The 26,219-nt window shown below is 45.2% G+C and overlaps 1 long non-coding RNA gene across 1 annotated transcript; it reads left to right on the forward strand.

The window, feature by feature from the left end:
* Positions 1-3,106: 3,106 nt before the first annotated feature.
* Positions 3,107-18,188, forward strand: LOC116991195. Its single transcript, XR_004416709.1, has 2 exons — positions 3,107-3,814; positions 17,125-18,188. It is a non-coding gene; the product is annotated as an uncharacterized LOC116991195 (long non-coding RNA).
* The last annotated feature ends 8,031 nt before the right edge of the window (positions 18,189-26,219 follow it).

Here is a 26,219-nt window from a genome sequence, read left to right on the forward strand (position 1 = left end):
TTACTCAAGTGAGAATTAAAAATCCAGTGCCACATTTTAGAGGAAACAGTATGAGTCTACTGAAGTATGAGCACTGAAACAATAGATATGAGTGTCTCTAAAGTATCTCTAAAGTTTAAAGTCCAAAGAGTGGATGGAGCCTTGAGTATTGCGAAGAACTGGAGGGGAATAGAACTAGTGTGAATGGGTGATCGATGGTTGGCATGGACTTGTCAACTAATCAACCAATCAATCAATAAACCAACTAATCAATCAATCAATTCAAGTATCAATTTTTCAATATTTATCACGTAGCCCCTGACCTCAAAAGAAATGAACAAGTCAAGCATGCAAAGGTTCTTTCATAGCTTTGAAAGTTTAGTGTCATGTTTCTCGCTAAAGAAAACCCATTGAAGGAACTGTTCCAGAGCCTCTTGACCCAACGCGCTGTAGACCATTGCTCTCCACAGATGCTGCCTGGCCCAGAGAGTTCCTCTAGCAGATAGTTACAAAGTGCTCGAGTAACTCAGTGGATCAGGCAGCGTCTCTGGAGAAAAAGGGACGTTTCAGGTCAGAATCCTTCTTCCACCGCTTCCTCCGGCAGTTTGTTTTTTTGTTCCAAATTTCAACATATGCCAATCTCCTGTCTCTCTATTTATCTATATTTCAAAAACTAAACATTAATCTGCAAAGCTCTTGCGGATATGTAGAGGAGTAGGAAGTTAACTAACTGTGAGGTAACTTCTAAGGAGTTAGATATAAAGGGAATGATAAATTACAGAAAGGCTTCCAAGATTGGCCAAGGTTAGGCAGAAGAAATGTGTAGGAAGGAACTACAGATGCAAGTTTACACAGAAGATAGACATAAAATGCTGGAGTTAATAGCGAGACAGAGAGCATCTCTGGATCGAAGGAATTGGTGATGTTTCTAGTCCAACCCCTTCTTCAGACTGAGATTCATGGGAGTGGGAGACACTGAGATAAGGAGGGGTAAAGTGTGTGAAAACGAGATCAAAAGAGATGAAGTTCTAGGGGTCTATCTATGGTTGGGTAAGCCCTGATCATAATGTCCTGACTAATTAAAAAGGCGACAGACAATTCATTACAAAGTTACTCCAGCACTTTGTGCCTATCTCTGGAAATAAACCAGTATCTCTTAGGTACATGTGCAGGAAGGAACTGCAGATGCTGGTTTACGCCAACATAGACACAAAAAGCTGGAGTAACTCAGCGGGACAGGCAGCATCTCTGGAGAGAAGGAACGGGTGACGTTTCGGGTCGAGACTTTTTTTTGTGTGTGTCTATCTTCGGTTTAAATCAGCATCTGGGTTCCTTCCTACAAATTCAATTCAAAGAACGACCTGAAGTAGAGAAAATGGAAAATTATTTGTTGTTACATTTTGAACATTGCTTTATTTTGGGTGAAGTGAGATGCCAGAGAGAAACGCCGTTGAAGGTGAATACTAAATAACTGTGTCAAGGGGGTCGTATAGCAGTGGGCTGGGAGTGCAAAGAGGTGTTTACTTACCACAGCTGAGTGACTGCAGTGGGCTGGTGTCTGGTAACAGGCGGGGGGGCTGCAGAAGCTGGAAGTGTAAGTATTGTCAGCGCAGAGGTCAGACAGGCACGTCTCATACACCTCGTCATACAAGATCGTGTTCTCTCCGTGCGATGTATTCTCCGGGAACTGGCTGCCTTCATAGAAACTCGATTCACACCCGTTAGGTGGAAGGTTGTCATACTGAGGAGCTGGAACCACAAGTAAAAAAAAATCAAAAAAAGCAACAGAGAACGATTTAACAACAATTTCTTCCCTGGCAAACAGATTTGGAAGCGGTTGACAGACAAGTTAATGAATGCGGATTTGGAATTATTTCAAGTTCAGGGTGAAAACTGCAAACTGCAAGTGATGTCAATCGGAAATTTTAAAAAAAAACACAGGAAAATAAGCAGTGTGGGATTCGTGTGGAATGAAAAAAATTACAATTTCTTGAAATCGCATCGAAGATTGGACGCAAGCCTCGTTGCACAAGAAAGGGTGGAATTCTTTTAAGGAACAGAAAAGAAGCAGGCGTCTTTTGCTTTGGCTTTGAGAGGATAATGTGTGATTATTCGCCGTGGAGTGAGCTCTGTAGAGCGGGCGAGCGAGCTGACGGACTGTAATACATCTGGAGTGTATCAGTGCCTAGAAATATCTGCGATAGATTTGGGTGGATTTGGGTCCTTGCGTTCAGCGAGGTACCCTTCAGTTCGACATTACTTTAAAATACTGTTGGCTCGAATGGAATCCGCTGCCTTTCAGATGTGTTTGGAGCTGTGGGGGTCTTTTTTTGCGTTGGTTTGGTTAATTGCATTGATTGAGAGATACAGCATGGAAACAGGACCTTCGGCCCACCGAGCCCAGGCCGACCATCGGTCACCCGCTCACGCCAGCTATGTGTGTTATCCCACTCCCTCCCTGCACATCAGGGGCAATTTCACAGAGGCTCAATTAACCTACGAACCCGCACGTCTTTTGTGGATGAGGGAGGAAACCCAGGCGGTCACAGGGAGAACGTGCAAACTCCACACAGACAGCAGCCGAAGTCAGGATCGAACGCGGGTCACCGGGGCAGCGGCTCCAGTAGCTGCACAACTGCGCAGCAAAGATTGTCTGGGTCTCGCGAGCCAGGAGTATTCCTTAAATGTATAAGGAAAAAAATGCTGTAAAACTCAGCGGGCAAGAGCTATAAGGAGGGAGTGAGAAGTCACCGATCATAGACTTAGCCCCTAGACCAATGCTGCCTCAGCAGCTCCGATCAAAGGCCATCTCTCGCCATGGATGCTGCCTGACCTGTTCATTCCGACAATCACCTGCAGAATTCCAGCATCGTGTATTTCTGGTCACTGGTTTAAAGCTCCCTGTCTTCATTCGGTGATAATTCTGAACAAGATACAGAAGTCGCCTCACAAACTGCCCCATAGAATAGATTTCCAACGGGCTGGTATCACTGATGTCTCCGGGATGATCGCCAATGTAAACACAACAGCGCGTGGGGTGTGATCAATTACAATCTTTACTGCTGCTTTCTCAATAAAGATTTTTATTTTGGATTTGGGAGGGGGGGGGGGGGGGGGGTGAAAGAAATGGGGGAGGGGAGATTTGGATTTTTGTCATTCACGTCTTATTTAGGTCTCCCACGCTTCTGCCCCGCTGCTTGAGCGTTTGAATTGAGTTGGTGTTGGTGTATATTTGACTACAGCAGGTGAACACGCTCTGGGAAACACGCTAGCCCACTGGCTTTGTGTGTGTGTGTGTGTGTGTGTGTGTGTGTGTGTGTGTGTGTGTGTGTGTGTGTGTGTGTGTGTGTGTCCACTCAGGGGTGTAATATGAGAGTTGGAGAGATTGCTGCATCTGAGAGCCGCCGTTTGCCTGACAACAACACAGCGAGAGAGGAAAGCCTTCAGCCAACAACAGCGGAGAAGCAGCCGTCACAGGGTTTTCGCGTTGAAACCGTGCCTTCCCATTTGCAGCTGTGATGACGACCTTTTTAAATGGAGTCACCTCTGCTAGTGAGATCGCTGGATTGCGGGCGACCCCTGTGTCTGATTCGTTCTAACCTATGCATCTGCATTCCTCTCTCTCTCTGTTTGTGTACCTGATTGGCGGATTGACTGATTTATGTACTGTCTGTACTTTAATATGAAAGGAGTGGGTGCATTATCTTTAAAGGCTGCAGGTTGAAATTGTTTGACCCTCTTTTGGGAGAGGCTAGTGCTGTGTCTTGGGTACCCTTTTAACTGACCTGGATGTGAGAGAGCGGCTGGCTCGGCGATCTCTGGACTGCTGGCTCCGGTAAGCTGAAAGATATAAATAAAACAATCCCAAGTGAACGGGGTGGGCTTTAGGCAAAAGGTGTGGGAGCATTAAAAAAAATACCAGCCTCAACCCGAGTAGCCAGGGATGAACTCGGATTTCTTACACTGATATCAATCCAATGCATTGCAAGTTGAGACACAGAGTGCTGGAGTAACTCAGCGGGTCAGGCAGCATCTCTGTGGACAGGTCCCGAGCCGAAATGTCACCTCTCCACGTTCCCTAGAGATGTTGCCTGATGACCCGCTGAGTTCCTCCAACACTTTGCGACTTTATTTTTCCACCAGCATCTGCAGTTCCTTGTGTCTCCATTGTGAGTTATGTTCGTGACATTTCTGTGCATGGCAGGCGGGGATTTGCGTCCAGATTTTTGTTGGAACGTTTTTTTTCATTGTTGACCCTGGCTATTTATTTGCAGACCGGTAACCAAAGAAGTAGCAAGCGATGAGTTACGGTGAAGATAAGACACAAAGAGCTGGAGTAACTCTGCGGGCCAGGTTAGCGCGTCTGAAGAGAAGGAATAGGTTTCGTTTCGGGTCGTTATAGCGCAGTTGGGGGTTGGGTGGGAGTTTGTAATGAGGTTGATGTATAGACAGACCCGAGCGTGAGAGATAATACCGTCAAGTTGGTCAGAATCACACTTGCCTGGGTGTCTTCCCACACACGTGACTTAAACTCAAACCTGTCTGGATCGGATTTCAATTACATCACCCGGGACAGTCCCAGTACCAGATAGCTCTGGTCTTTCTAATCATTTTAGCCCTGGAGATATTCTCGCAGTTTAACCGCGCTATCAGTTTAAACAGTGTGAGTGTGTGCTGCGAATCTTCTCATTGCCTGGGCTTTCAGATGGGTTTCACTCCACTGCACGACCCCAGGACCCTGGTGCTGTGGGCAGGGGGTTGGGATAACGTGTAGGTAGACTGCATGCCTCTATCCCGGGTGTGGTCCGGTCGGGGTTTTCACAAACTGACGCTATTGAGATTCGGAGCGAACTCCCGCCCGCAATGCACTTGTTTGAATAGATAGATGCTTCTCAAACATGACAGACGGGAGTCGGTGGTGAGACGGTCCGGGTCTGAAGAAGGGTCTCGACCCGAAAGGTCACCCATTCCTTCGCTCCGGAGATGCTGCCCGTGTCCCCCCCAAGTTACTCCAGCATTTTGTGTCTATCTTCAGACCTGCTCAAAAAGTCAAGTGTTGAATGTGGCAGAGATTCATTCAGCCGTTGCACAGGGATTTTGGGAAGCGTGTGTTTCCACGAATGTTCTCTTCTCTTGGCGACCTAGGTCGCGGCGAGTAGACCCGGCAATGTCACAGGGTCCAGCGGCCCTCCCTCCCCCACCCCCCCCCCCCCCCCCCCCCCCCCCTGCTTCACTTCACTTCGCTCGGGGCATCTCACCCCCTCTCTCTGCTGCAGTTTCAAAACTCTGCGTGGGCTGTTAACCATTTTGAGGGGGAGAAACCGGCTATGTTTAGACCAAGACCCCTCTTCAGTGAAACATTAACTCTGAAGAGAGAGACACAAAATGCTGGAGAAACTCAGTGGGTCAAGCAGCATCTGTGGAGAGAAGGAATAGGTGACGTTTCAGGTCGAGACCCTTCTTCAGACCCGAAACATCACCTATCCATGTTCTCTAGAGATGCTGCCTGACCCGCTGAGTTACTCCAGCATTTCGTGATTATCTTCGGTGTAAACCAACATCTGCAGTTCCTTCTTAAACATTAACTCTGTTTCCCTCTCCACAGATGCTGCCTGACCCGCTGTGTTCCCTGCCTTTTCTAATTTATTTCAAATTCCCAATGTGTGAGGCGTTTTTGCTTTTTGCACTCTCGCCTTTGTCTAGATATATACAATGGCAATATCCATCACCACTCGAGCAATCCCTTTGATACTTGGAAATTAACTAACACGTCCCATCTCAGGCACGTCTACATAAATGGCCCTTTCGTGTCCGATATACTAAAAAGAGCGACGTGTAATTTTTATACACGTAGCGGAATTGAAACACATTGACTCTACATCCAAAAAAACTCACAAGGATTCCGCTCTGTGACGCTTCTGATTTCAGATCCGCTTCATAAGCAGAGTTTTTCTAGCCGGAGAATGAATAGTGGTTTCCATAAGAGTATGGAGATGTATTTTTTAGAGGGAAGATCCAATATTTGCACTGGTAATGTTATTGGAACATCTCATTGACAGATGTGATGTGTGCATCAATGTTAAGGCCGTGTACTTTAACCTGCCGTTATCTCTCCGATAGTCTTCAGCTGGTGCGATGCATACAGACCTAACGTTTACCGTCCAAAGTGTAGTATATACCTTCCCCTAGCTAACAATCATCTATTCTACATTTTCCTTGACCCTCGTCTCCTTTGATCTCTCATTTTCACACCTTACTCTTCCATATCTCTGCTTCTCCCTTTCCCTCTCCCGAGTTCGATTTAGCTCTGATGGCTAAGGGAATAATCAAGGGATTATGGGGAGAAAGCAGGAACGGGGTACCGATTCTGGATGATCAGCCATGATCGTATTGAATGGCGGTGCTGGTTCGAGGGGCCGAAGGGCCTACTCCTGCACCTATTTTCTACGTTTCTATTTTTCCCTTGACTCTCAGTCTAAAGAAGGGTCTCGACCCGAAACGTCACCCATTCCTTCTCTCCAGAGATGCTGCCTGTGTCGCTGAGTTACTCCAGCATTTTGTGTCTATCTTCGATGTAAACCAGCATCTGCAGTTCCTTTCTACACGTGTAGTATCTGGAGGCTGGCGACAGGGGATCTAGGAGCATGCAAGTTGGGTTCTTTGAGGACACTTTCACTCCCAACAATTTATTAGTCCGGTGTATGAATCATCTGCGTTTAAATCTGTCACTATTTAAATCGCAAGATTGAGGTAACCCCACAAGGGTCATCGGATTACATGCACACTGTGAATCATAGAGTTATACAGCACTGATACAGGCCCTTCGGCCCAACTCGTCAATGGTGACCAAGATGCCCCATCTAAAATAGTCCAATTTTCTGCTTTTAGCCCATGTCCATCAAAACTGTTCCCATCCATGTACCTGTCCAAGAGTCTTTTAAATGATGTCAAAGTACCTACCTCAACTACCTCCTTTGGCAACTCGTTCCATATACCCACCACCATTTGAGTTAAAAAGTTGCCTCTAAGGTCCGTACTAAATCTTGCCCCACTCACCTTAAACATATGTCCTGTTGTTCTTTTATTCCCTGGACCCGGGTAAAAGACCCTGTGCATTCAGCCTATCCATTCCCCTCATGATTTTAAACACCTCTACGCTGTCACCCCCACAGCTTCCTGCACTCCAAGGAGTTCAAGTTGTTGATCCTTCAAAACTGAAACACCAGAGCTGACTGAAGTCGCACAAATCAATCATGAATCAAAATTGTATGGAGTTGGAAATGTCATACCATTTAGCTTCAGCTTTTATCTTCAACTTAGCTTTGAGTGTTGCTACAATAATTACATTCAGTGTTAAAATGCCCAAGGCTAAACACCTTAATATGTAGACAAATTGTTTAAGAAGGAACTGCAGATGCTGGAAAATCGAAGGTAGACAAAAATGCTGGAGAAACTCAGCGGGTGCAGCAGCATCTATGGAGCGAAGGAAATAGGCAACGCCTAATTCCTTCGCTCCATAGATGCTGCTGCACCCGCTGAGTTTCCTTCCCTCCATAGATGCTGCTGCACCCGCTGAGTTTCTCCAGCATTTTTGTGTACCTTAATATGTAAATCAGTGTTGCATTTCTACCTGATTTCTACTAGAAAGCAGGCAAATGTTTCAGGTGCATGCCATTTGTGTTTAGTTTAGTTTAGTTTAGTTTAGTTTAGTTTAGTTTAGTTTAGTTTAGTTTAGTTTAGTTTAGTTTAGTTTAGTTTAGTTTAGTGAACTCACTGTGGTGGATGTTAATTTGTGTTTATTGTGTGTTTTGTTGTTTATTATTACATGTATGGCTCCAGGCAACGACATTTCGTTCAGGCCGAAAGGTCTGAATGACAAATAAAGGATTCAATTCAATTCAATTACAAAAAAAAGGTTTAGTTTGAGCTACAGGGAAAAGCTTTTGTTTGCATCTAATCAAAGAGAAGACTATACATAACGATACTCAAGTCATCCACAGTGTAGAAAAAGGATAAAGGGCACAACATTTAACGCAAGAGAATAAACCAGTAAAGTCCAATTAAAGATCATTCAAAGGCCTCCACTGAGGTAGATGGGAGATCAGGACCGCACTCTAGCTGATTAGAGGACCATTCGGTTAGTGACTGATAATTGCTGGGATGATACTGTCCCTGAAACTGAAGGTATGCATTTTCACACTTCTCTACCTCTTGCCTGTTGGGAGAGGGGAGAAGAGGGTGCGACTAGGGTGAGACTGGTCCTTGATTGTGCTGCTGGCCTTGCCGAGGCAGCGTGAAGTGTAGATGGAGTCAATGGAAGGGAGGTGGGTTTGCCTCCTATATTACAAAAATGACTGGATTTCAAAGATGCTGCTTTAGTTTTCATGTTAAAAAAACATGCTCAATAAATGTCTTTCTTTCTCAAACCGACTAACTTAAGGGGCCATTGAAACCGAAACATGAACTAGTTAAAAACATTACAGAAAATCCATTTACCCAGAAGCAAAATCAAACCCCACATGCTCAATAACTACAGCGGAATATATTAGTATGTTTTGAAGCTTTGACATTTCAAATGGATTTTTACTTTACTTCATGCACGATTCAATCTGTGTTTGAAAAGTTTGTGGATAGGAATAATGCAATAATTTGAATTCATCCAACTCGCACAACAGCCAAATGCCTATTGGACACTGTTAGAGTATTGTGCACATCTCTGCAATGGAAACATTTCCTACAAGAGGATTCTATTACTTCTCTTCACTGTGTTTGCCTCAGTTAAAGTTACTTGGAGACCAACTCATAATATTGTCCCTGTGTTATAATATCTGTTAGAAAACATCAACAATTGAAATAATTTCCTAGTTACCAGAGATTGAAATGTTACAGGTTTGCACACTGATAGTGGAGTCCCTAGTGTCCAGAATTATCAACCTTCTTAGTTTCATGAGCATTGGAACCACAAATGGTTGTTTTCTAAATTAAACCAAGGGTGGCACGGTGGCGCAGAGGTACAGTTGCTGCCTTACAGGACCAGAGACTTAGGTTTGATCCACTCTATGGATGCTGACTGTGCAGAGTTTGTATGTTCTCCCTGTGGCTGCATGAGTTTTCCCTGGGTGCTCCAGTTACCTCCCACACTCCAAAGACATACAGGTTTGTGGGTTAAATGGCTTCAATAAAAATGGTAAATTGTCCCTAGTGTGTAGGATAGTGTTACCGTAGAGCGTCACAGATTCGGTGAGTCGAAGCGCCCTTATTTCCTTCGCTCCATAGATGCTGCTGCACCCGCTGAGTTTCTCCAGCATTTTTCTGTACAATAGTATTCTGTATTCTTTCTTGCCAGTTAAATAATATTCAGCTTTTCTATCCATCTCATGATGGCGGATAACCTCTCAGTTCCCCATACTGTACTCCATTTGCCAAACATTTGCTCGCAGTTTAACCTACTCATTGAATCATTGACAAGATACAGCAAGAAAACAGTCCCTGCCCCCAATGAGAGAGACCATGTCAACTGCACTGCCCATTCCCGCACTGACCTTTCTGTCCCGGGCCTCCTCCATTACCAGAATGGGAACGGCACCTCATATTTCGCTTGGGCAGCTTACAAGTGCCCAGGGCAGGAAGTCGGCTCTTTTCTAACCACCCTACCTGAGGCTAAGAGAGAGAGCCAAGAGTGTTTTATTGTCATGTATCCCAGATAGAACAATGGAATTCTTACTTGCTGCGGCACAACAGAATATGTAAACATAGTAAACTGTAAACAGTATGATAAATGAGAGAGAGAATTCAGGGTTGTCGGTTTGCCAGTCCTGGTTTGCCCTGGTCTTTTCTTGTTTCCAGTCCTCCCCCCCCCCCCCAACCACCCACCTCCCCCCCCCCCCATTACCCCCCCCCCCCCCTCCACCCCCCTTCCCCCAGAATCAATCACGATCTAAAACATTACCTATCCATTTTCTTCAAGAAGCTACCAGACCCACTGATTTCCTCCATCCCTTTGTGTCAACTTAGAGCAGATGAGATAGGCTGTTAGTTTTGCATCTTATATTAGGGCAGCACCCTCTCGCAATGCACAGTGGAGTGTTGGTCTGGATTTTGTGCTAACATTTCTTGAGTCACCTGGAGTATTGTGCGCAGTTTTGGTCCCCTAATTTGAGGAAGGACATTCTTGCCATTGAGGGAATGCAACGTAGGTTTACCAGGTTAATTCCCGGGATGGCGGGACTGTCATATGCTTAGAGAATGGAGCAGCTGGGCTTGTATACTCTGGAGTTTAGAAGGATGAGAGGCAGTCTCATTGAAACATATAAGATTGTTAAGGGCTTGGACACGCTAGAGGCAGGAAACATGTTCCCGATGTTGGGGGAATCCAGAACCAGGGGCTACTGTTCAAGAATAAGGAGTAAGCCATTTATAACGGAGACGAGGAAACACTTTTTCTCACAGAGAGTGGTGAGTCTGTGGAATTCTCTGCCTCAGAGGGCCGTGGAGGCGGGTTCTCTGGATGCTTTCAAGAGAGAGCTAGATAGGGCTCTTAAAAATAGCGAAGTCAGGGGATATGGGGAGAAGGCAGGAACGGGGTACTGATTGGGGATGATCAGCCATGATCACATTGAATGGCAGTGCTGGCTCGAAGGGCTAAATGGCCTACTCCTGCACCTATTGTCCATTGTCTATTGGGTGGAATTTAAACCTACAATCTCTGTCTCGATCAAACCACGCTGGCATCTGGAAAAGGCATCCCTCGGCAGTTAATATTTTTCACTGTTGCCATGCTTCGTGAAATGAATCTTTTGTTTGATAAAGTTGACGTTTGTTGGCCATGAGTGGTCTTGTGTATTGATTACAAAGTTGGCATGCAACGGGGAGATATACATACCGCTGTGGGGGTTATTGTTGCTGCTTGAAGTGCCCTCCTCTGTTGCAAAAGCTCCTTAACTGTAATCTTCACCCTCACCCCTTGATAGATCTTCTGTTTCTCTGCCGGTGAAATTAAAAGTTGACAATAAGGTCAGTGAGTCGGCACACGGTTTCTATGTGAGAAATACTGCACACTCTGGTAATCTAAGACATCAACAGAAGGCAGACACAAAAAGCTGGAGTAACTCAACGGGACAGGCTGCATCTCTGGGGAAAAGGAATAGGTGACGTTTCAGGCTGGGGACCTTCTTCAGAATGACAGTCAGGGGAGAGATATGAAAAGGTACATAGAATCACAGAGGGGGTGCAATGACAGAGGGTGTTGCAAAACTCTTGTTGGAGAGAGGAGGAGATCTTCTTCAAAGTAGGCGTGCATACCTTGAGGAGATTTCACAGTGGAGCAGACAAAATGTGTAGGAAGGAACTGCAGATGCTGGCTGAGTTACTCCAGTATTTTGTGTCTATCTTCGGTGTAAACCAACATCTGCAGTTCCTTCTTACACATGTTATCAACAGAAGATGGTGGGTATTCTCAGCAAGCCAGCCAGCATCCACGGTGAAAGAAACAGCAGCATATCTGACAGTCTTTTCCCCAGTTTTAATCATAGGGTTTCTGCCGTGGCATTTTTAATATGAATACATCTCAATTTCATTTCAAGGAACTAAATAATAAAATAAAGTGAGTGTGTGTGTTAGTGTGAGTCAGTGTATGTGTGTCAGTGTGTGTTGGTGTGTGTGTGAGTGTGTGTTGGTGTGTGTCAGTGTGAGTGTGTGTGTGTGTGTGTTGGTGTGTGTCAGTGTGTGTTGGTGTGTGTGTGAGTGTGTGTGTGATTGTGTGTGTGAGTGTGTGTGTGTATGTTGGTGTGTGTGAGTGTGTGAGTGTGTGTGTGTGAGTGTGTGTGTTAGTGTGAGTCAGTGTGTGTGTGTCAGTGTGTGTTGGTGTGTGTGTGTGAGTGTATGCAAGTGTGTGTGTGAGTGTGTGTGAGAGAGAGTTTGTGTGCATGTGTGTGTGTTGGTGTGTGTCAGTGTGTGTTGGTGTGTGAGTATGAGTGTGAGTGTGTGTGTGTGTGTGAGGGAGAGTGTGTGTGTGTGTGCGTGTGTGTGTGTCAGTGTGTGTGTGAGATTGTGTGTGTGTGTGTCAGTGTGTGTGTGAGATTGTGTGTGTGTGTGTGTGATGGAGAGTGTGTATGTATTTTGCTCAGTATAAATGTTAATATTTACATTTATGTCCTTCCTACACAAAAAAACCTGCCAGATATACTCAAGAAGGAACTGCAGATGCTGGAAAAATCGAAGGTAGACAAAAATGCTGGAGAAACTCAGCGGGTGAGGCAGCATCTATGGAGCGAAGGATTAGGTGACGTCTCGGCCTCACCCGCTGAGTTTCTCCAGCATTTTTTGTCTGCCAGATAAGCTGTTATTTCTTTCACCGTGGATGCTGCCTGACTTGCTGAGAATACCCAACTGTTGATGAAACGTGAAGGCAGGGACTGCCTGCCGATGCTGGTGTACACCGAAGATGGACACAAAATGCTGGAGTAACTCATCCAGCATCTGCAGTTCCTTCCTGCACATTTTATCAACAGAAAAAGACAGTGGGTATTCTCAGAGAGTCAGGCAGCATCCACGGTGGAAGAAACAGCGGCCTATCAGTTTAAATACAAGGTTCCTGCCTTGGCATTTTTAATATGAATACATCTCAAATTTCTTTCCAAAGAACTAAATAATAAAATTAAGTGCTTATATTGGTCAATTTTCACCAGGTGCTTTCCAAATTGCTTTAGATTGTGAGAAACCGATCCAGGATTGTAAAGTGCCAAGATCCATTTTTGGCACAGCTCAGAAGTTGTCAAAGTGACCCATTCATGCTTAGGTCGCTCACTTGAAAGCAACTGAATACTAGAGGGGGGGTGAAAGGAGGAGGAAGTGTTATTGCAACTCACTCTTGATTAAGACAGTTCAGTACACAATGTGTGGGTTTTTTTTAAAGAAAGGCAAATCTGAAAACCATGAAATATACTATCAGACAAATTAAGTTAATTAGGTTCTGAAATATAAATATTAACACTTATACTGAGCAAAATACACCCACGAATGAATGCAAATTTCTTTGCTGCTCTCCTCCCCCGACTATTTTAGTGAAGCAGAACTGTAACATAATACCCTGGCACTTGAAGCCACAACGGAATTCTGGGCAAATCTTGTTTCTTTTTCAATAAAATAGTAGTTTTGCTTCTGATGCTGTAGTCTTTCTCTCTCCCTCTCTCTAGAATTTAGAAGATTGAGGGGGGATCTTATAAAAACTTACAAAATTCTTAAGGGGTTGGACAGGCTAGATGCAGGAAGATTATTCCCGATGTTGGGGAAGTCCAGAACAAGGGGTCACAGTTTAAGGATAAGGGGGAAATCTTTTTGGACCGAGATGAGAAAATCATTTTTTACACAGAGAGTGGTGAATCTGTGGAATTCTCTGCCACAGAAGGTAGTTGAGGCCAGTTAATTGGCTATATTTAAGAGGGAGTTAGATGTGGCCCTTGTGGCTAAAGGGATCAGGGGGTATGGAGAGAAGGCAGGTACAGGATACTGAGTTGGATGAATGGCCTACTCCTGCACCTATTTTCTATGTTTCTCTCTCTCTCTCTCTCTCTTGATTTAATTCTGCACCGTCCAACACTGAACATTGAAACATAGAAAATAGAAAATAGGTGCAGGAGGAGGCCATTCGGCCCTTCGAACCTGCACCTAAAGCTCCAAGGTACACAAAAATGCTGGAGAAACTCAACGGGTGCAGCAGCATCTATGGAGCGAAGGAAATAGGCAACGTTACCTATTTCCTTTTGGGTTTCGGGACCATAGTTTGGGTTTCAGTCTTCAGACTGAAGAAGGGTTTCGGCCCGAAACGTAACCTATTTCCTTCGCTCCATAGATGCTGCTGCACCCGCTGAGTTTCTCCAGCATTTTTGTGTACCTTCGATTTTCCAGCATCTGCAGTTCCTTCTTAAACACCTAAAGCTCCATCTATCCAATATGAAAGCTCCTATTCAAGTTAGTTTCTCCTCAACACCGCCTTCCTCCATAATCCATTCCAGTGACCAATAAAACCGAATAGACAATCTCACTGGCTTCCCCCCCAAACGTGGTTTATTTGTTGACACCACCGGCCGCGTTCGGGAAACGTAAAATCTTGTTTGGATGAGACTTTTTAGTCGGGAGAATATGCGTATTCAAATCAGGTGGTTGTGGCGAGGGGGTGGGACTCCAGTTCAATCAGCCTGCCTCAGCCTGTGGCTTTGAGATGGCTGCTAAACATCAACTATGCAAACCGCATAATCGCCGGGCTGCACGCGTGCTGTCGCCCGTTCAGTTCTAGCCTTGGGGTCACATCCACATTCCACCTCGGATCGGCCCACGCCATGTTTCACCCACATTTCTCCCCCCCCTCTCTCTCTCTCTCCCTCCCTCCCTCTCCTTCCCCTCTCTCTCCCTCACTCCCTCTCCCCAGCTTCCTCTCTCTCTCCCCCTCTCTCCCTCCCTTCCTCTCTCTCCCCGTCTCACCCTCTTCCCTCCCTCCCTCTTTCTCCTTCCCCCTCTCTCTCCCTCTCCCCTCTTCCTCTTCCTCTCCCTCTCTCCCGCTTCCCCCCTCTCTCCACCTCCTCCTCTCTCCCTCTCTCTCTCCCCTCTTCCTCTCTCCCGCTTCCTCCATCTCTCCCCCTCCTCCTCTCTCCGTCCCTCCCTTCCTCTCTCTCTCCCCGTCTCTCCCTCTTCCCTCTCCCTCTCTCCCACCCTCCCATCTCTCCATCTCTCTCCTCTTTCTCTGCCCCCCCCCCCTTCTCCCTCTCTCTCCCCCCCGCTACGGCTATCTCCACTGACCGACGCATTCACTGCCCGTTTTCTCCCTGATAAACACACACATGCGTGCGAGGTTAAAAGCAAAAACAACATCAGTGGTGAATGTGGAAACAAAGAACTGCAGATGCTGTTTCACACCAGAGATAGACACAAAGTGCTGGAGTAACTCAGCGGGTCGGGCAGCATCTCTGGAGAACACGGATGGGTGACGTTTCGCGTCGGGGCCCTTCTCCAGTCACCTATTCCTTTTCTCCAGAGATGCTGCCTGACCCGCTGAGTTACTCCAGCACTCTGTGTCCATCTCTGGTATCTGTGCCACTGAGCTGCTGCTGAGGGATTACACTTTCTTACAACCATCGGACTATGGACCCACATTTGTACAACTTCCCCCAACCGCCCTTCCCGCAGCAACTATGGTCTATTGTGGATAAACAACGAAATGCTGGAGTGTCATTGCTGGGGCGAGGTGATCGAGTACACGGGGTCCCCCCTCGGCGCTGAACGGGTTAAATAACGTACGCAAAAGTCGTGAGTTTAGCTTCAGAAATAGCGACTGTCCGTCCCGACTCTAAACTTTCCTGTTCGTGGAATAAGCCCCTTATCCGGGGTTAACCCTCCCCGTGTGCCGAGCCGAGCCCACCCTGTCCCGTCCCCTTCTCTATAGTCTCTACACCTTTCCCCACCTGCAGTTTAAGTCGTAAACGCCGCCACGTGTTTTACGGCAGAAACATCTCCCGCGTTTGGAAGGGAACTTTGTTCCCGAGTTCCCCCAGTTCCCAAACTGTCTTAAAGGCGCTGAAAGTAACCGGCGGGCGAGTGGGTGGAGGCGCGGAGTCGCCGAGCGCCAGGTCAGTGTTAGGGGACAGGTCGTTTCGTTGCTAATTTTGGGCGAACAGGTCGGCGAGTCTGTGAATAGAGGTGTACACACAAAAAAAGCTGGAGTAACTTCAGCGGGACACAGGCAGCATCTCCGGAGAGAAGGAATGGGTGACGTTTCGGGGTCGGGGAACCCTTCTGTGAAACTGCTCTTGGTGAAGAGGCATTGGCCGGGCACCCAGGACAACTCTTGTACCAGTTACAGTCACTGAGGCTTCATTTTTTTTTTTAAACTTAGAGAGAGGAGGCGATGGATCTTTTGTTTGGTATCAGTTTACGGAAACGACTCAGTGTTGTGTATATTCACTGGAGATAAACTATGGTGAAGAGTTTGGGGGGGGGGGGAGTAGGACAATGTCTTCAACTATGTAAAACTTTAATTTAGCCGATAGATGTGTGTGTGTGTGTGGGGGGGGTCTCCCCTCCCTTAAAGACAGCGAGTTTCAGGGGCAGCGATTCGGGTTTTCAATGCCGTCTTTTACCCCCGCGAATAGAGTCACAATTCTGAGGGTAATTCATCTCCGCCCACCCCCCTCTCCCCCTCCCTCCCCTCTTCCTTGCTATCCTGCAGAAAAGCAGCGCAAGGAGTGTTGCTCACAAGATGTCTCATTCCACCGGCCAGATGTGGCTAGTTGACTCGACTTCCACCTGTCGAGACGTGCCCCCCTCTGGTCCAAACCTGCAAACGCACAGACGCGAAAACACACAAACACACAGACTCCTTTTGCGCCTTTCTTCGTGTTTGAAACCGTGGCCGTTGCGCACACACGAAAAGACCCCAGAATCGTGTCTGACAAATCCCACAACTTCAAAATGTTGAAATTAAATGCAAAATGCAAAAAGAAAAATGAAAATATTGTTGTTTTAAAAACGAACAAAGGAACTATAACCTTTCCACCTTATGGCTGGCCGCTTAAAAAGTAACGTTAAAAAAAATAAGGCACCGATCAATTATTTGTGCCCAGAAAGTGACCCGGTTAGTTCCATCGTCCAGATTAATGTACAATTACAGCGGACCCCAGCCCCTCCCCAAAAAAATACCCCCAGCGCTTTCCTCAACTCTCTACTCTGTGAAAGCACGTGCCCGGTTTTTTTTTAAACCCCAATTGAGGGATCGTCGGGGAAACTAGGGATATTTTATTTTTTAAAGTCCATAGTTGATCAGAAAAATAGGTGAACGGGTGATTGTTTAAAAAAAAAAGTCCCAGCAGAGCACAGGCAAACGGAGAAATTCTTCCTCGCAAATATTTACTTCCTGACTTTGCCAAAACAGCACGATTATTTTAAATGAAAAGGGTACAAAAGAAAAAAAAACTCGTCGAAAACATTAATGATTACTAAAAATCACAAGGGATTAAGTGCGCCCATAATTTTGAGGTAACAATTGCGATATTTAACCCTGTGGGTCTGGTGCTGGAGTTATAAAGCAACATAACGGATTTCAACCTTATGTGATAACGCTGGCTCTGCCTGATTCCTCTCTTTCCTTTCTTACAGCTGAATACAAAGCGAGACAAGACAAGAAGAACAAGTGCAAAAATAATCCACAAGAGAAAAAAAAAATTCTTACCAGACATTATAAGATTATTGTTTTGTTCTTAACTACAGGATAGATGCTTACTCGGCCCCAAGATGTGAATCTTAGTCTTCAGATTTGTTCACGAGTGGAATATTTTTAAAATTAAGCCAATTTCTCCCCTGCTGTGCCGAACATTGGATTAGTCACAAACAAAATTATTGCACTATAGCTTAGAATATAACTTAGAGTTTTGGAGCACACTTGTCGACCTTTTTAAAACCCCTACAATCCAATGATTTGACAACGAATGATTGCGCGATACTTTCAATTTGAATATTCAAAGCCTAGACAAAAAGACTGCTCTCTTGCTAAAACACTGTGCATTTCCATGTACTAAAGCCTTCAATGGAATAAAATACAATGTAAAAGTGTGGAACTTTCAGCAGATTTTGGTACATTTTGATGATTTTAGCAATCTTTGCTCGGGGAGCTTTGAGAGTACCAGACATGTCCATAATTTTACATCTGCGAGGCCTTTTCAATATCAAACCACCACCAACATCACCAACATGATTGCAAGGGATGTCCTGAATCTCTGGACATACTTTATATTGTCGAATTACTATAAAATGTACTATTCAATCACATTTTGATGCCTAACATGGCAGATTGTGGGCGTGGCCTCTCCGGACTTCATTCCACCACACAGTTAGAAATGAAAGAACGAGTGTTGACCCACACGTGGTCTCACATCAGCTTCCTCTGCGCCCAATCCCCACTAATAAGCACGTTTCTCCTTAAAATCGCTAATTTCAGGCCGGGTGTGTGAGTGCAGGCCCCAGGACAGCAGCGCAGCCGTCTAACGCTGCACCTGCAGCGCCTAGCGTCCCCTTTCTCATTCTGACGCTTGACAAAGTTGACATGGGCCCAAGTGAGAGACGTTGGACAATATTCCAGCTCACAGATGCTGTGTTTTAAACGCATTGTGTCAATGTTCACCGGAGTTTAATTTTATCATGGTATATAACTAATAAACATATTCTGCCGATGATCGACATGTTTGATAAAAACCACGCAGTCCCACGTTCACGACTGTTCAACCGAAAAATGCTAAATTATAAATATATAATTATAATTATGTATACTATTATATAAATAATATATGTAAATTATATATATATACATACATAATTATAATATATTATATAATTATAATTGATATTACATATATAATATACACATATGATTATATATATAATGTACACATATATTAAATATAATTATACATATATATAATTATATAATATAATTACAATATATATAATTATATAATAAGATTATAATGTTATAATTATATATATAATATGCAAATATATTTATATATATTGAGCAAATTTTGCATTCAAATAAGGTATATATATACCTTATTTGAATGCAAATTTTTTCAAGTATTGCATAGAAAATCTATTGTTATATCGACCACTAATTTCTGGTTGATAGTTCCCTTTCCAAACAATGATCCGAGTCTCTAACGCCGCGCTACTTCAAGGTGTTGCTCGTTCATTTCACGGCTGGTTCATTAATGGAACAGTGGGCGGGTTATTCTGAGTGTGAGACAAGAAAATCAAACAATAGATGTAATGCTCTGACATTTTTTTTTTTGGTATCACGTCCTAACTGAATATGTTGGAGCTCGCTGTAAAATTCAACACACTGGTTCTCCACGATATAGGGAGTTTAGATTAGTCAACTCCTTTCTTATTTCTTCTTGTAATGTTACATTTTGGCGTGGAGGAACCAAATGCCTTAAAATAAATGACACCCGCTTGTTTTAAATTCCAGTGGCGCTTTTCTAAATCATTGCATGTTACTGGAACGAACTAATTTTTAGACGTTTTAAAAAAAAAATCGGAGTGAATCTCGGCCAGGGAACTTCGGAAAGGGCATTGGGAGAAGCGCGGGGCACGGCGTATTGCAGCCGTTTTTGAAGGCAGTGTTCGCGTTACCGAAAGTAAACCAGGGAGGGAGGGGCCTGGCTTATCCCCCACCCCCCCCCCCCCCCCTCCTCTCCCCCCTCTCCTTCCTGGACTCTATTCTGTCGAACTGTCAGGGATCTTTTCTATATTTTTAGAAAAAGCAAGGATGCACTATGTGTGTACTTAAATTTTATTTAAGCGAAGCGCTGGTCCTGCAGGTATCCGTGTGTGTCTGTGTGTAGAATCTTGTACGAAGAGAAAGCGGCGCTTTATTCTGAGCCCGAGAACGTGAATCCGAATCACAAACGAACGGACGCATTATAACAAATCCTACATTTTGTGCAGAATCTTTACTTTCTATGCGTCTGGGATCCTCGCGAATTCTAATATAAATGATTCCAAAACATACCAAAATCTACGGGTAGTTTTAATGTCCCCACTTGCCCTGCGTAATAAAAACGTTCCCATCTAGATACACACTTATTTCTCCCAACATATTCGAGCGCGAATTCTTACTTTTACATCCGCCCCCAGTAATTATACATTCTCGCACTGCTTGCGATGATGAAATTGTTTTAAAACTGCGAACACAAGCAGGACGGTACTGCCTCACAGCACCAGAGACCAGTGTTCAATCCTGATCTCGGGCGTTGTGTGTGTGTGTGTGTGTGTGTGGAGTTTGCATGTTCTTCCCGTGACCGCGTGGGTTTTCACCGGGCGCTCCGGTTTTCGCCCACAATTCCAAAGACGTACAGGTTTGTAAGTTAAAGGTAGACAAAAAGTGCTGGAGAAACTCAGCGGGTGCAGCAGCATCTATGGAGCGAAGGCGTGCCTATTTCCTTCGCTCCATAGATGCTGCTGCACCCGCTGAGTTTCACCAGCATTTTTTGTCTACCTTCGATTTTCCAGCATCTGCAGTTCCTTCTTAAACAGGCTTGTAAGTTAATTGGCTTCGGTAAATATTGTAAATTATCCCCGGTGCAGTGGTGTGTGCTAAGTGTGACGGGGATCGCTGGTAGGCGCGGACTCGGTGGGCCGAAGGGCCTGTTTCCCCGCTGTATCTCTAAACTAAAAATGAAAGACCAAAGGGGTTGTCGACCCGAAACGTCGTCTGCCCATTTCCATTTGCATCTGCGGTGACTTAATCTCACAAGCACGTCTGGGTGGTAGGTGAATGACCCGCTTGTGAATCATAGATCCTATCGCCGCTATAGGATCTTTGCTGGGAATCGCGCCCAGAGTGTAGGCAATGCGTGGGATGTGCAGAGTCGAGAAGAATAAGGGAGAATTATAATGGGATAAAGATAGGTGGTGGATAGTGTAATGAGGCACATTATCTCTCTCTGTGTTCACACCTATGTAACACTTTCTTACGGCATATATTGTAACACCTTGTACCACCAAAATATACTCGAGTACAGACAATAGACAATAGACAATAGGTGCAGGAGTAGGCCATTTGGCCCTTCGAGCCAGCACCGCCATTCAATGTGATCATGGCTGATCATTCCCAATCAGTACCCCGTTCCTGCCTTCTCCCCATATCCCCTGACCCCGCTATAGACAACAACATATACTCGACATAGACTCGAGTATAGACACAAAATGCTGGAGTAACTCGGCGGGTGAAGCAACATCTATGGAGAGAAGGAATAGGCGACGTTTCGGGTCGAGACCCTTCTTCAGGCCCGAAACGCCTCGACCCGAAACGTCGCCTATTCATTGTCTCCATAGATGCTGCCTGACCCGCTGAGTTTCTCCAGCATTTTTGTCTATCTCTGGAGAGAAGGTTATGTATGTTTGTATGTATGTATTTATGTATGTATGTATGTATGTATGTATGTATGTATGTATTTATGTATGTATGTATGTATGTATTTGTGTGTATGTTTGAAACATAGAAACATAGAAAATAGTTGCAGGAGGAGGCTATTCGGCCCTTCGAGCCAGCACCGCCATTCATTGCGATCATGGCTGATCGTCCCCAATCAATAACCCGTGTCTGCCTTCTCCCCATATCCTTTGATTCCACCATCCCCTAGAGCTCTATCTAACTTTCTGTTAAATCCATCCAGTGATTTGGCCTCCGCTGCCCTCTGTGGCAGGGAATTCCACAAATTCACAACTCTCTGGGTGAAAAAGTAGTTTTCTCACCTCAGTCTTAAATGGCCTCCCCTTTATTCTAAGACTGTGGCCCCCTGGTTCTGGACTCGACCAACATTGGGAACATTTTTCCTGCATCTAGCTTGTTCCCCCCCCCCCCCCCCCCCCCCCCCCCCTCCTCATCCTTCTAAACTCCAGTGAATACAAGCCTAGTCTTTTCAATCTTTCGTCATTTGCTCAATCTTTCCTTGTGGTGTGTGTGTGTGTGTGTGTGTGTGGGTGGCTTAGGTGGGGTGGGATGGGGTTGGTGGGTGACTTGGGTTCGAATGGGTGAGGTGGAATTGGTGGATGGGTGGGGTGGGGTGGGGGTTGGCGGGTGACCTGGGTGGGGTGGGTGGATGGATGGATGGATGGAAACAGCATGGATGCTGGCCCTTCGGCCCACCGAGTCCACCACGACCATAGAACACCGTTCACACTAGTTCTATGTCATCCCATTTTCGCACCCACTCCCTACAAATTTGGGGGCATTTTTGGCATAACCAATTAACCTACAAACCTGCACGTCCTTTGAGAATGTGGGAGGAAACGGGAGCACTGTCACAGGGAGAACTTGCAAACTCCACACAGACAGCACCCGACGACTCAAATCTTGGCGGTGTTCCAAGTCATTGGACAGCGGCGGACAACTTTATCGGGACCAAGATACATCCCACGTGTACTGCATTATATAGTCTTTAGCCACAGTCTCGGAGTCAGTTTACGGTGGTGGAGTGTATACGATGGCACCTTATATTCGCGTGAAGTGCCCGCACTCTCTCCACCATTGAGAAACACCGTGGGTGAAAGTGAAAGTTTTCCCCTTATATGGATACGTAAAGCTGAACCTTGATTATCACACGGTGGAGGCGCTTGGCATTCAATGGTAACATTTATGGCAAAATATGACAGGAATAATCTAATAAACTAGTCGAATGAAACTACATTAAACCCTTCTCGGAGTTGTGTGGGGAGGAACTGCAGAGGCTGGTTTAAACCGAAGATAGGCACAAAATGCTGGTGTAACTCAGCGGGACAGGCAGCGTCTCTGAGGAGAAGGAATGGGTAACATTTCGGGTCGAGACCCTTCTTCGGAAGCTCGGAGTTGTGCCTTGAGTGGGGGTTTTTTTTTTGGTAACCAAAGTTGCAGCTAGAGAAGTTAGCAAAAACTCATTTTAATTCATTCCCATCCGCTGTAACTCCTGCTAATGCTAATATGCTTCTGTTCGTACCTTGAGACACTTTCTGTGGCGGGGAAAGGACATTTTGTCAGTTTCTGCCTGAACAAACTAAGATTGTACTTCTGTATGTTGTGAGCGGAGACTAGGTTACACGGGGCATTCAGTGTGTCGCTGCCCGCACCCACGGCCGCTGGAGTTGGGTGCAATAAAGATATTCTGCGGCAGAATATTGTCCACGGCCAGGCTATTCAGTTGCTGTTGAGTCTGAAGACTGGAGCTAGTCTAGTTTTGTTTAGAGACACAGCGCGGAAACAGGCCGTTCGGCCCACCGAGACCAGTTCGTACCTTCTCCCTGTGACCAAGTGGATTTTCACCGGGCACTCCGGCTCCCACCAACAATCCACAAATGTGCAGGTTTGTAGGAATAATTGACATATAAATCATTCCCAGTGTGTAAGATAGTGCTGTAGATGCGGACTGGGTGGGCCAAAGGGCGTGATTCCACGCTGTATCTCTGACCAAAGCTAAACCTAAACTGAAACATAGAAACATAGAAAATAGGTGCAGGAGTAGGCCATTCGGCCCTTCGAGCCTGCACCGCCATTCAATATGATCATGGCTGATCATCCAACTCAGTATCCTGTACCTGCCTTCTCTCCATACCCCCTGATCCCTTTAGCCACAAGGGCCACATCTCACTCCCTCTTAAATATAGCCAATGAACTGGCCTCAACTACCTTCTGTGGCAGAGAATTCCAGAGATTCACCACTCTCTGTGGGGAAAAATGTTTTTCTCATCTTGGTCCTAAAAGATTTCCCCCTTATCCTTACACTGTGACCCCTTGTTCTGGACTTCCCCAACATCGGAAACAATCTTCCTGCATCTAGTCTGTCCAACCCCTTGAGATAGACACGAAATGCTGGAGTGACTCAGCGGGACAGGCAGCATCTCTGGAGAAAAGGAATAGGTGACTTTTCGGGTCGGAACCCTTCTTCAGACTGAAAGATGGAGAGGGCCAGAACAAGTCAGGATGACCTCCGGAAGTGTGGAGTCCATAATGGCCCATTATTAGCTGGGGAAGGTGTACTAAACTGAAGCTGTTTCTGATAAGAGTTTGGCATCCTCTATTGGCAGCAGGGTGTAATGACAGATAAAGGTACACAAAAATGCTGGAGAAACTCAGCCCGAAACGTTGCCTATTTCCTTCGCTCCATAGATGCTGCAGCACCCGCTGAGTTTCTCCAGCATTTTTGTGGACCTTCGATTTTCCGGCATCTGCAGTTCCTTCTTAAAAACGTAATGACAGCTGACAAATGCCCCATCTTGTTTTGTGGACAATGCGTAAACATGTCAGTTTATTTACAATCAATTCTTTGTAATTGCATTGGTGTGCTGGGCCCAGGACTTTTGAAGGCGAGCGACTAGATGTGAGCCCATTCATTTCAATGGAGAGGAAGTATAAAATAATATGCATTTAAAAAAATAATAATTGAGTTGCTTTAATATTTGTAATTGTTTTAAAAGGTTTTCATGTTTTTGACACGAGGAATGTTGAATTGATTCTTAATATTCTTTGCGTATTTGTAAATATCAGAGGACTTTGGTATTAGACAATAGACAATAGGTGCAGGAGTAGGCCATTTGGCCCTTCGAGCCAGCACCGCCATTCAATGTGATCATGGCTGATCATCCCCAATCAGTACCCCGTTCCTGCCTTCTCCCCATATCCCCTGACTCCACTATTTTTAAGAGGCCTATCTAGCTCTCTCTTGAAAGTATCCAGAGTATCGGCCTCCACCGCCCTCTGAGGCAGAGAATTCCACAGACTTACCACTCTCTGTGTGAAAAAGTGTTTTCTCATCTCCGTTCTAAATGGCTTACTCCTTATTCTTAAACTGTGGCTCCTGGTTCTGGACTCCCCCAACATCGGGAACATGTTTCCTGCCTTTAGCGTGTCCAAACCCTTAACAATCTTATATGTTTCAATGTGTTTTAAACAGTTCTGTGGTTTTCTACTCATTTTGCCTCCTTTCACTGACATTGTTTCTGTGTGACTCGCGTATGTACGTACAGGAGTGGATCAGAAATATAGCCAAGGTGTTAAACGCGTAGTGTCTGCCAAGAGATCATGAAGTGGGATGCAGAAATGACACAAGAAGCATGCCTGAGTATGCCTAACATGGTGTTCCCTGTCGGAGAACGTACAACTCCGCACATACTACACCCGAGGCCAGGATTGAACCCAGCTTCCTGGGACTGTAAGGCAGCAGCACTACCCATCATTCACCCGGCTGCTTCAGCAATACAGGGAGCTGAGACCATACACATGAGAAACTGCCTGTTATTCCCAGAGGCTTGAATCTCTCTACCTATCTTCTACTAGCACTTAGAAGATAGAACATGAAACAGTCTACCTGATCTCTCTCACTCTGTAGGTAATACACGCCAATCCAGACATGCTTCTGGTAAACCTCCTCTGCATTCGTTCCAAAGCCTCCACAACATCCACCCTGCAATGGGTGACTGGAACTGCGTGCAATACTCCAAATGCGGCCTAACCAAAGTCCTATAAAGCTGGATCACGACTTCCTGATTTGAGCTGTTTAAGAAGGAACTGCGGATGCTGGAAAATCGAAGGTAGACAAAAAATGCTGGAAAAACTCAGCGGGTGCAGCAGCATCTATGGAGCGAAGGAAATAGGCAACGTTTCGGGCCGAAACCCTTTGGGTTTCGGCCTGAAACGTTGCCTATTTCCATAGATGCTGCTGCACCCGCTGAGTTTTTCCAGCATTTTTGTCTACCTCCTGATTTGAGCTGCTCATAATAGACCTTTTTCATCCAGGCATATGTTAAGTCATCATCCTTCAGGAACTGGGCTAGTCTGGAAGCAGCATAATCAGTCCCTTTTGGACCGCTCCCAATGCCAGTGTGTCTTTTCTCAAATTAGATGATGCAAATCGTACACAGTTCATCATATGTAGCCTCACCAGCAACCTGCAATTGTAACTATACTTCCTCTATCTAAACGACAACTTCTTCCAATGCAATTTGCCTAACTAATCTTTTGTTGAACCTGCCTGCTAACGTTTTGTGATTTATAACCATACAGTTAGTTTGTTGTTTAATTGGCCACAAGTCTGAGACTCTAAAAACTATTGGAATATAAGGATTAGGAAACCAGTTTTCTATGTATTGGTCACGAACTTCCATAATTCATAAATTCATAAGTACTAGGAACAGAATTAGGCCATTCAGCCCATCTACTCCGCCATTCAATCATGGCTGATCTATCTTTCCCTCTCAACCCCATTCTCCTGCCTTTGCCCCCTATAGATAGATGGTTAAAAGACATTTTTTAAATGGAATATTTACTTACTGTGTAGAATGGAACTGCAGACGCTGGTATATACCAAAGGTAGACACAAAGTGCTGGAGTAACTCAGCGGATCAGGCAGCATCTCTGGAGAAAAAGGATGGGTGGCATTTTGGGTCGGAATCCTTCTTCAGACTCACTGAGTATGTTGTTCTCATTGAAATATACAGATTTTGGGTTTGGAGTTTTGGTGAACAGTTGGATGGTTTGGGGAAAACAATGGTCTTTGAGGTAACTCGAAGAAACTAATTGGTTGTTCTTGGAAATGGACAACCAAATAAGCCAAGTCCGAAGGATAAATGGAGCAATTAGATGTAGTGTAAGGATTAAACAGCCTAAATGTGAAATGGAGTTATCAGCTATATTAGCAGACTGCATTCCATAGCCCCTCGAAAACAAG

This window comes from Amblyraja radiata, chromosome 33 (genome assembly GCF_010909765.2).
Source record: "Amblyraja radiata isolate CabotCenter1 chromosome 33, sAmbRad1.1.pri, whole genome shotgun sequence".
NCBI lineage: Eukaryota > Metazoa > Chordata > Chondrichthyes > Rajiformes > Rajidae > Amblyraja > Amblyraja radiata.